Source organism: Papaver somniferum, chromosome 3 (assembly GCF_003573695.1).
Source record: "Papaver somniferum cultivar HN1 chromosome 3, ASM357369v1, whole genome shotgun sequence".
In the NCBI taxonomy this organism is placed as follows: Eukaryota; Viridiplantae; Streptophyta; class Magnoliopsida; order Ranunculales; family Papaveraceae; genus Papaver; species Papaver somniferum.
In genome coordinates this window covers 37,827,554-37,839,483 of record NC_039360.1, presented here as the reverse complement: position 1 = coordinate 37,839,483, position 11,930 = coordinate 37,827,554, and positions in this window count along the sequence as shown.

Below are 11,930 nucleotides of genomic sequence, written 5' to 3'. Positions count from 1 at the left end.
ATAGTGGCGGCATCGTGAGGATAGCTTGAGTCTTGGATAAGTCCACCTTGATCCCCTCAGCAGTTACCTGGAATCCCAGAAATTTCCACGAAGAAACGCCAAAAGCGCGTTTCAAAGGATTCATCTCCAATTTGTATTCACGGTACCTCTCAAACACTTGTCCTAGGACTCACGTGTGATCTTCCTGAGCTTTTGATTTGACTATTATATCATCCACGTAGTCTTCAACTTTCTTATGCATCATGTCATGGAAGATTGCCGTCATAGCGCGTTGATACGTTGCGCCGGCATTCTTCAAACCAAAAGGCATAACAGTATATTAAAATTTTCCGAGAGGAGTTCGAAAAGCTGTCTTACTTGCGTCATGCTCGTACATCCTTATCTGATTGTAACCGCTATATCCATCCATGAAGGAAAACATGACATGCCCGTTGGTGGCGTCTATTAACATGTCGATGTTAGGTAGAGGAAAATCGTCCTTGGGGCAGCATTTGTTCAAGTATCTGAAATCCACGCAGCACCGGATCTGTCCTTTTTTATCTTTTACTGGAACCACATTAGCCAACCAGGTCGGATGATGAATGGGTTTAATGAAGCCAGCAGCGAGCAACTTCTGAATCTCAGTCTTGATTTGATCTTCCACCTCGTGCCTGAATTGCCTCGGAGACTGCTTGATCGACTTGGATCTGGGTATGACATGTAGATGATAGGTGACCAATTTTTCATCTAAACCGGTAATTTCGTTATATGTCCAAGCGAATATGTCTTGGTATTATTTGAGAAGTTACACGAGCTTCGTTCGCTCATCCGTGGACAAAGTTGAGCTGATGGAGATGAGCCTGAGAGATTCTTCATCCCCAATATTAACGATTTCGAGCTCATCAGTCGTGGAGTTGGTGTCGTCTTGCAGCTATCGTGGAGCATCCAGCACCTCTTCCTGTGGCTCATCATTTTTGTAGCATTTCATTCGGCGGAGAGATTGGGCATCAGTATCCCCTGCTAATTGCTAACAGCGGCGGCGGTACACAGTTTTCCCTTTCTGATCACGGCTCTCCACAAAAGTTCGCTCCCTCTTCGTGTGAACGTGGGTCGCTACTTCACCAGGTGAGGGAGAACGCCTTGTTAGCGAAGATGCATCGTGAGGCTTGGCCCTCAATACGAGTCGGTCCTCTTCCTGGATTGACGCCCACGTGGGGAGTGGGATACAATGAACTTTGTCTGATTCCTCCCATGGAGCTTCTCTTGGTTCAAATAACTTCATTCCACATATTGGTGCGTAAGGAGACAACGATGGAGGAATACAAACGAATTCTTTATTCAGCATAGTCTTCAGGCATTGGTGATACGTCGAAGGGACAATCCTATTGTCATGAAGCCACGGTCTCCCTAGTATCATATGGTAGTCCGGCTCCTTCTCTATGACTTCGAATTTCACCTTCGACTGAATGGGTCCTACAGATAAATTCAGATTGACGTACCTGTATGTGTTGGTTTGGTTTCCTTCAAAGTCCGTCATCGTGGTAGGCCGTCGCACGATATTGCTTGAGCGGACCTTATCCGTATTGAGTGTCTTGAGAGTAATCACATTCGAAGATGCTCCTGCGTCGATGAGGGCCCACTTGAACTCTGAATCCTTGATGCGCGCAGTAACGTGTAGGGCCCGGTTGTGACCCTCTTCCGTCATCATGTCTTCTTCTGTAAATGTAACATTATTCAAAGATGTCTCTGATGTGTTTGATACTTCTGGACGCAAAGAAGTTAAACGCACGTCCAGGGCTATCTGGTTAATTGCAGCAAACGTCTCCGCCCGCTGATTCTTCAAAAGGTGTAAAAGTTCGCACAAACTTTCCACTAGAGAATCTGCTTCCTGATCCACTGGCCTCTGGTTCATAGTGAAATTGTTGATTTGAGGAGGATCAATCCCCAGTGCATAAGTCTCCGTGATAGGACCGCTCATCTCTGATGTCATCTTGATGAGGAGATCGAGTATGTCGTTTATCGTTTCTTTGATCAGGTCCATGTTCTTCGTGTGAATCTCCTGAACCCGTGCTAACTCGATCAACATTGGGATTCTTCCGGCTATACCATCAGATATACCATTGGGAAGGGGGTTATCACCATTGGAGGAACTTCGACCAGGATTTGAAGCTGTTGGGGCAGTCTCAAGACCAACCATTTTGAAATCAACCAAATGGGATTGGGTATTGAAGAAATTGACTTCACAACCGAGAGATTAATCTCCCACTGTGGTCGCCAGTTGTTTATGGGTGAAAACTGTTTCTGCTGGTTTTGGTAAATTTGGGTGTGTGGATGAGAAACGAATCTAAACCCTAAACAAATGCACTGCACGGGAGTGCTTTTGATTCGAGAGATCAATCTATACAATTCTGGCCTAAACCAAGAAATGGTCGTTCCAGACTTGCTTCGGTCACAAAGTGAAGGAGATGGGGTTGATCTTAGGGAGGGAAGCGAAGAAAGTGTTGAGATTGTGAAGGTGTTGTCTGTTTATGACTTGTATCAAAATATCGAACTGGCTTGCAATAATGTAAGCAATCGGCTCTAGGTGTTTGAATACGTTGTATCAACACTTGATTTTTGTTTGTCTTGGAAATAGAGAGGAGAACCTATTTATACAAGTTATTGAGCACAACCCTCGTCTCTCGGAGGAAGTGGAGTGATGAAATAGTGGGGTCGTGTTAGTGTCACACGATCAGTCTTTGCCCACTTCTCCCATCATCACTAACCGTCCATGCCTCTTGACACGTTCTTGTGATGGCGCGTTGCACGCTGCACGCTGTAAACCGCCAGACCAATACCCAGTAAGTATCCCCAAGTTTGTGACATGCTTGATGTCTCGAATGAGTGGATCGTAGGACCCACTGGAAGTAGCATATGGTGCTAAGTTAAATAACTAAGTTATTTAAGAAATCGATATTTATAACATATTGTGTGTATGCATTAATGCATTGAATATGATCAATATGTATGAAGCATCGTTGTTTTAAGGCTTAACCGAATAAGTCGCGGATTAAGTGTCTTAAAACATCATCACGTCCATCCATCTTCGAGTGATCGTTTGGAGGCCGCATGAGCGAGCCATCTCATGGCCGATCACTCCATGTGGAAGAGTGGTGGACGGTGATCACAAGGATGCTTCATTGGTCGTCTAGCTCTTAACCTAGGCTGTCCGACCAAGCTAGCAAAGTTGGACGGACGAGATGGTTTATGACCCTTATTTACGACCGTTGATGGATTTTTTTAGGGTTATAAGAGGTGTGCAAGCATCACCTCTATGCTTGACCGAATCCAATCTTAGGTGCAAGTTTTAGTGGGGACGACCAGGCATGCGTGTAGACGGACTTCCGGTGTATACGCCCATACCTCTTTGTCTCATGAAGGTACGATCTAGGTCACTCAATTTGACCGGCAAAGGTGAGTGTTCGTGATCGATTTGCGGCAGAAATCCATTGCCGCAAAGGATTTGGAAGCCGCCCAGCATGCCACTTTCGGGAACGCGTTTCGAGGTCGTCGAGTCCTAGTCTGCCTAGGCGGACCGTCTCCACGCAAAGGTGGGCCCACGGTGATCATGTTGACATGCTTGGGACCTTTTAAGTCTATATCTACACCCTCCATCTAAGCTTGCGAAGATGGATGGTCGTGATCGAACTGCGATAGTTAAGCAGCGCCGCAAACCCTAATTAGGGTTTTAAAACAGCCACGCACACACGACTTCCACCAAACGATTTGGCAAGTCTTGCTCCCTTTTTGAAAGGACCGATTATGTGGGGCCCACGTTGGGCCGACGGTGAACGTGTGTGCACTTCTCTAATGGTCTTAGGCGCAATCTAAGCCATCCAAACATGTTGGTGAAGTTGGATGGTTGTGATTAGTTTAAGATAATAGTGGAATTTTCGTGACGCTTGCAAAGCATCACACCAGCCATGTTTCGGGCATGCGATCTTGGCTGCATGACCACGCCGTGAACAAGTAGATCAGGTAGGGATAGAGTGGACCCGCCAATGTGCGTGTTAGCGCCTCCTCCATTTTTCATGGCGCGATCTAAGCCGTCCAATCAGGCTAGTGAAGTTGGACGGTCACGATCGTTTTGAGACTGTTTTAAGCAGTCCTGCTCGTTTGAACTTCTTCCAAAAGCAGCGCGGCCACCCTATTAAGGATGACGTTTTCAACATACCGGGAAGTAAAACGTGATGTTCGACCGTCCAGGGCATAAATAGGCCCGCTGGTGGTCATCAAGGTGTAGGGCTGCACATGGGCGGGTATGGGCGGGTATAAGCTAAAACCAACCTCGCACCCATAGATTGCGGGGTTTTTTTTTTCATGACCAACCCCGCACCCACAAACAGCGGGCGGGTTTTGTTACCCGCCCGCTACGGGTTGGGCGGGTATGGGTTTAAACGGGTTTAAACCCGCTTTATATTCAAGTATTTAGAGTAACTTCTATTCTCCTTGATTAAGTGAGAAAAAAAAAAACAAAACCCCCAAAATATTCATATCTAGGAAGTTCACAGATGAAGATTAAGTGTTGAATCTGTTGATTTTTCGATTGTTGTCGATTTCTGGTGAAGATTCGAAGTTGTTGTTGTGGATTTCTGGTGAAGATTTATGGTAATTGTCGTTCGTAGGTGAAGAAGAAGAACTGAGGAGGAAGAAGAGGAGAGGCCGAACAGAGAGAAGAGTGTAGAAAGTGAATGAGGGTTATCAGTTATCCTATCTACTAGTATTAGGGTTTCATAATGGACGACTATGATTAGTTTTATCTAATGATATATAATCTGCGGGTTTTTTGGGCGGGTATGGGCGGGTATTAGCTTAAACCAACCTCGCACCCACAGACAACGGGTTTTTTTTTCATAACCAACCCCGCACCCACAACGGGCGGGTATGGATTAAAAACCCACGGATTTAGCGGGTACGGGTGGGTTTGGGTATCGTGGGCGGGTCTTGTGCAGCCCTATCAAGGTGGTAGTCTGCTCCTGCTGAGGATCGTCTAGGCTGGTTAAATCATGCGGTCAACCTGCGTGGCCGTGATCATTTTTGAGACTGATACGGTCAGTCCAGATTAAATATGCTCAATCGTCCTAATATAAGCACACCGAGAGATGTTGCCTATACGGGTATTTCGTGCATGCCTCATTATTGATACTTGGATATTGATGTTACTCTATCAAGAGCAACACTCAGTCATCATGTCGCACCAATAGTGGGAGTTCCCGGAAACATCACAGGAAATATTAGGCAAACCATGCATTAATTAATAATGCTAAAAATTCACAGAATATTCGGGATTGTTGCTACATGCTCCGTTGTAGGTGAATTTTGTGTATTTAATTCACAGAATATTGGGATTGTTTCCACATGCTCAATTCTAGGTGAATTAATAAAGTGAAGAAGTATTTATCACTTATCAAATAGCTTTATCGTCTGCAGGATGTCAGCTTATTAAGTTTAGCTTTTACAATTTTAGCCTTGAACCAAAATCCACCATCAACAGGATGACAATGATAACGGGGATTATGAAGAGGACGAGGACGGCGATGATGAGGATGAATGATATTTTTCATTTGTGGTTGTTGCACTTTAAGATCAAAAAGTTAGAATGCTGCAGGTAGAAGTTTGAATGGACGCTAAACATTTTTCCCTTTCAATTATGCTACGCAATGTATGTGATTTAATTTTATGGGCATGTGGTTTACAATTATATCATGTTGGTTACTTATTATGGGTCGATGTTATATAGTAGTTGCAGTCGTATGGTCACTTCACTCAGTCTTTTTATACAGTAGTTGCAGTCGTATGGTTACTTTATTCAGTATTTTTATACAATAGTTGCAGTCGTATGGCCACTTCACTTAGTCTTTTTATACAGTAGTTGCAATCGTATGGTCATTTCTCTCAGTCTAGTTAAATAGTATTTCCAGTTGTATGATCACCTGACTCAGTCTAGTTATATAGCATCTGCTGTCGTATAATTACTTCTCTCAGTTTCTAGTTACATTCTATGGATTTGTGTTACAGTGGAAACATAAATTATTTATGCTATATAAATAGATCACACATAGTTCAACCATGAACAAATCAATTCGACCAACTTTCTTCTCTATCTACGATTATAAACACTTTTGTTGTCCTAATTGTTATTTACAAAACAACACCTTCCTTTCAAAATTATGGTGGATAATACTCTGGAAGAAGATGAAGAGACTATTAGTTTATGGGTCGATATTTTTCTAGAGAAATGCGTGGATCTCAAGTAAAAAAATACCACAAACATTTGGAACAAGATGCTGCAAAAGTTTATTAGAACTACCGGGAACCAAACTTACGAACGATTAGTTACCTTCAGAAAAGATTGTGCATAACCAGTTTAACTGTGAGAAGTATGTATCGCTACAAAAAGTATTATACCTCTTCAGGACACCATGCACTCCCGTGATCATAAGTGACTTATCGGTTACCTACAAATCATAAGTGATTTATTGATTAATTGATTTGTAAATTGACATTGTTTTATTTTGTTGTAGGAGGAGGCGGATAAATGAACTTACTAAAAAAAAGTTTGGGGAGAAATTTCAGTTTCATAACATTTACTTATTTTTGAAAAACAACCTCCCTGAGTATAACCCAGAACCCATGCAAGATGTTGTTTCTGAAAATTCTGATGAAGAGTGAATGTTTGGGCATAGCTCGGTTGAACCCACCAAGCGTTGGTATGTCAAGTTTGGTTGTCATATTTTAGTGAATCAAAACTCATGTTAAGAGTCGCTTGATTATGTACTAGAGTCAACTTCGTATAGGTTAGCTTGAAAGTATTAGGATAATGAGACATTACAAGTATTGCGAAGACTTGAATATGTGAAGAAGCAAGGAGCTACAAAGACAACAATCATCCTTCCACTTGAGGTTAGTGATATTTGACTTGAACTGCCCTAACGTATCTTTCAAGAGTCGTGCATATTTAAAACAAAACTGCGAAGCATATTTGAACTCTAGATAGACATAGTATTAAGGAATACAATACGAGGTTTATTGCTTAACCATTAAACTTTGTAGATAAGACATCGTCGTAATCATTTGAATGTTATTGTGATTATGTATAAGTATGAGGTGAGGATAACAATGTTTTACATGTGTTCTAAGGAAGTAAGTTCATAAACTTGTTTGTGAATCGAAAAAGAAATCACCAGGCGTTATTGGTTTTGTTATTCATTGCATATCTTATGAACAACCAATATGTGTGATTGAGTATAACCGTTCACAACTTGTTGTGTTCTTGGTAGAACTATTCACAAAGGCCTGACTTATGTATTGGTATGACTTTTATTAGTGAAACCGATCTTAAGAAATCACCTGAGATGGTATGATCGGGTTTTTGTTTTTTCTGACCAAATATGGGAAAGGGGAACCGATCCTAGTAAGAGGTGCAGTACATCACAAAGGGAAACCGATCCTTGTATAAGGTGCATCAAGGTTTATAGCAGAAAGGAGAACCGATCCTATGAACATGTGCAACACGTTTTTAGGAAAAGGGGAACCGATCCTATGGACATGTGCAACACATATAAGTTAGATACCATATATATTTGGGGAACCGATCCTAGTATCTAGTCAACCTAATTTTGGAAAGCTAGTGTGACTATGCACAGTACTCACATGGAAGGTAGAGCCCAAACTTGTTCTGGTAGAACTGTTAAACCCATGATTGTGATTGAATGTTATTTGATCAATCACATAGTTGTTGAAAGTCAGATGAACCAATTCTAAACTTGTTTGGAAGTGTGGCAAATCGGTTTCAAGGTTGTAAGTGTGAAAGAGAACTTAAAAAGTAAGGATATCGACATACTTTGAACACGTGCTGTGAATGTTTATTTCTTTAATTATTCAAAGTTATTCCTTAATAGCTAAGGGAAGAGAATCCCAGAATCGAAACATAAATAAGTTAAGAATCTTTTAATTAAGGTAATTAACTTCATTTTTAGGAAAATAAGAATTAGTAATGTGCATTTACTAATTAGAGATTTTCTGAGAGATTTCGATCATTATTTTTGGAGAGAGCCGTTCCAGGAATTATGGAAACCGAATTTGTGTTTTAATGAATATCTTCATAATATTTTCTGTTTAGAAAATTCCTTGGTTTCCAAACTTCCTTGTCTATAAATACTTGAAGTTTGCCTTTCTAGCAAACTAATACTTCGTAACAACAAGCTTCCTCTTTGTTGTGTTGTTACTGGTGTAGCTGCCTATTCGGAGAGGAGAGTAACCTAATTAGGCGAAATCTCTTATGTACGCTCAGTTTAAAGTCTTCTTTGGGATTGAGAAGCTCTAGCGTATACCATTGGTGGGGAAACTAGATAATTACGGTTTATCTTTTCTTTTCATTGATTTGATTGACTAACGGTGGTTGAACTTTGATTGCACCTAGTTTGTTTATGCTTGAGAATCTTCTCTTCTGATATAAGATTCACTCAAACTAGTTCAGAGTTTCGACATGGATCTTTAGACTGTTTGTAGTTCTAAAGACGATCTTGTGATAATCCATTGTTAACAGACTCCGTTATGTGCATGATTGATCACAAGATATTCAAGTGATTGTGTGTAGGTTATTATTGAAGATCTAAGAATATTTGAAGACGAAGAAGATATTGAAGATTTCTGATTTGTAGGTTCATAATCTTTTGTGTGCACAATACTTGTTTCGGTAAAAGAGGATCCAATTAATAATCGGTTTATCCTTGTGATAGATTGGATTAATTAATTGAGTAGATCGACATCAACACAATTCTTTGGATTAATAGTGTTGATTGGCTTAATCTTAAACGATTACTTTGGTGATTGAACATAAGATGAAGCTAAGGACCTGACGAAGGAGTTTATGTTAAGATAAACAGAAGAGCCTTTGTCCGACTCATATCACTTGGTTGAAAAGATTTGATACCAAACAGATTTGTTGTTCTTTTACTGTTTGGAATACGAACCAAAGGAATTGTTCCAAATACGTGACTTATTCATAAGTTGGAGGCGTGGGAATAAAGACTGAACTAAGTGAACTATAGGTTTAGTTGCTTGGTCTCAACTATACGAAGTTAGGTGTAATTTTGTGTAGCGGCTTAATTCTGAGAATATTCAATTCTGGACAAGGTCCCGGGGTTTTTCTGCATTTGCGGTTTCCTCGTTAACAAAATCTTGCTGTGTCATTTACTTTATATTTCCGCATTATAATTGTTTTATTATAATTAAAGTGAATCGCACAAACGTTAATTCCTATTTACTTGATAAGTGAATCCTATTGTGTTTGATTTAAGTCCGAACCTTTTTATCAAGTAACATACTTCGTTGTTGTATTGTCTTGATCTCGTATCCATATACGATCACACGAAGTGTGAACCGATTAGTTGTATTGTCTCGACTCAGTCCATAGACAATCACTTTCGGAGAAAGGACTTATAGGTAGGAAAAGTTTTAGCTTGAGGTATATTTGGGTAACCTCGCCTTTTCAGTGAACAAGTAAGATAATGATAGGTTTTGTGGGAATATCTCTCTATAAACCCTCACGAGACACAACTCATCCATTAGGGTTTCCTAATGGTTTAAAGTCTTGTTGCACATGCTCAGTGTAATATGAAAGTGGAAATAACAAGTATGCATTATTAAAAAAGCACATTACATCAGTTTAATCAAATTCAAACTCTTAAAATGACAACAACAATACCTATTACATTAGTTATAATACTTTTAGTTATTGAAATAACACAATACATCAGTTCATATTCAAACTCACCCATCAAACTTAAACATACGGACACCTAATCAGTTCATTCCACCAAATTACATCCAGGGCATTTCCAGAATCGCTTTCCATATGTTTTTTTTCCTACAAATCTATGCATTTCCAGAAACGCCTTCCATATGTGTTTTTTTATATATTTAATTCTAGTAATAATCTAACATTTAATAAGGGAAGTCATGACCTTTTCTTCGGTGTTCTAAATATTCTGACTTAGTCAAAACGGACACATAAAAAAAGGCTTTGGTTTGAATTGGCACTAAACCTAGAATGGAGAAACAGAAAGGTTTTCATCGAAGTGTGGCCACAACTAGAACAACAGTAAGAACCCTAAGAATGAGGTTTCTTGATCTTTCAAAGGTATATCACAGTGGTAAATACATTCATTTGGATCTTGAAGATCCAAGAGTTTTTGCGGAAAAGAAAAGAAAACGTAAGATCCCATTTAGAAGGGGCTAGGAATTTCCTTATTTTCCAAGTCAAGTTACGATAAATACAGATGCAAGTTGCGATCAATATTCCTTAACATTTGGGGCTGGAATTGTTGGTCGTGATAGTGGTGGTTGGACTATTCCAGAGTTAGAAGGATACGGTTGTGTTAAATATCCTGGAAGTCATCCTCCAACATCAAACTACATGGAGTTGTACGTTGTAAAAATAACACTAGAAGAAAATGATGTCGAGGAACATCCAGATATACTTGTTAGAGGCGACAATCAAGTATAATAACCTACTAAAGCCCTGAAGCATAACTTTCCGCATACCTAAATTATATAAAAAATCCAATAAATGATTAGCCAAAAGTAACAAGATACCGAGTAGAATTGCAGAGGCGTATAAGCTATTAAAAGTACCAAAAATAATACCTTGCAATATAAGGTACTGGGCTTATTGGTATTGTTCGATTTACCGAAATATATTCCAATATTTATTTTTACGGTACGTATGCTCCCTTATTATTACTTGGATGCTTATATGCATTTTCTTCTTCTTCTTTTTTTATCTTAGTTCGATATTTTTGATGGAGATTTTTTTTCTTCATAACAATGAGAATTTATCACAAAGCGTTCTCCATTAATAAAACGACTCCAGGAAGTTTCTCCTGAGATCGTTTGACTGTTAATGTCAACAAACACATTTCTGGAAGTAAAAAAAAAAGGCGATCTTAATAGAAAAATATTATACCTCAATTTATGGGTGATTGTAAAGAATTTGACTCTGCAATCACCCATAAACAGACGTATAATATTTTTCTATTATGATTGTCTTTTATATTTTTATTTTCAGAAAACATGTTTGTTGACAAATTTTGCTCCCGACAATGAGAATTTATCACAAAATGTTCTCTATTAATAAAAAAACTCAAAAATGTCTCACTTGAAATCATTTGACTGTTAAATGTCAACAAACATGTTTCTGGAAAGAAAAAGAAAAAGGCAATCATAATAGTATATTATACCTCAGTGTATTGGTGATTGTAAAGAATTTGACTATACAATCACCTAAAAGCGAAGGTATAATATTTTACTATTATGATTGAAAACATGTCTGCTAACAAATTTTGTTCCCAACAATGAGAATTTATCGTAAAGCATTCTCCATTAATGAAACAACTCCATGAAGTTTCATTTGTAATCATTTGAACGTTAAATGTCAGCAAACATATTTCTGAAAATAGAAAAAGAAAAAGGCAACTATAATAGCAAAATACTATACCTCAATTTATGAGTGAACGTAAAGAATATGACTGAGGCAATCACCCAAAAAAAGGTATAATATTATGTTATTATGATTGTCTTTTCTCTTTTTATTTTCAGAAAACTTGTTTTTTTGACAAATTTTGTTCCCAACAATGAAAATTTATCACAAAGCGTTCTCTTTTAATAAAACAACTCCAAGAAGTCTCGCTTGAAATCATTTGACTATTGAATATTAGTAAACATGTTTCTGAAAATAAAAATAAAAGAATTTGACTGTGCAATCACTCAAAAACAAATGTATAATATTTTATTATTATGATTGTCTTTTCTCTTTTTATTTTCAAAAAACATGCTTGGTGAAAGTTTTGTTCCCAACAATGAGAATTTATCACAAAGCGTTCTTCATTAATAAAACAACTCTAAAAAGT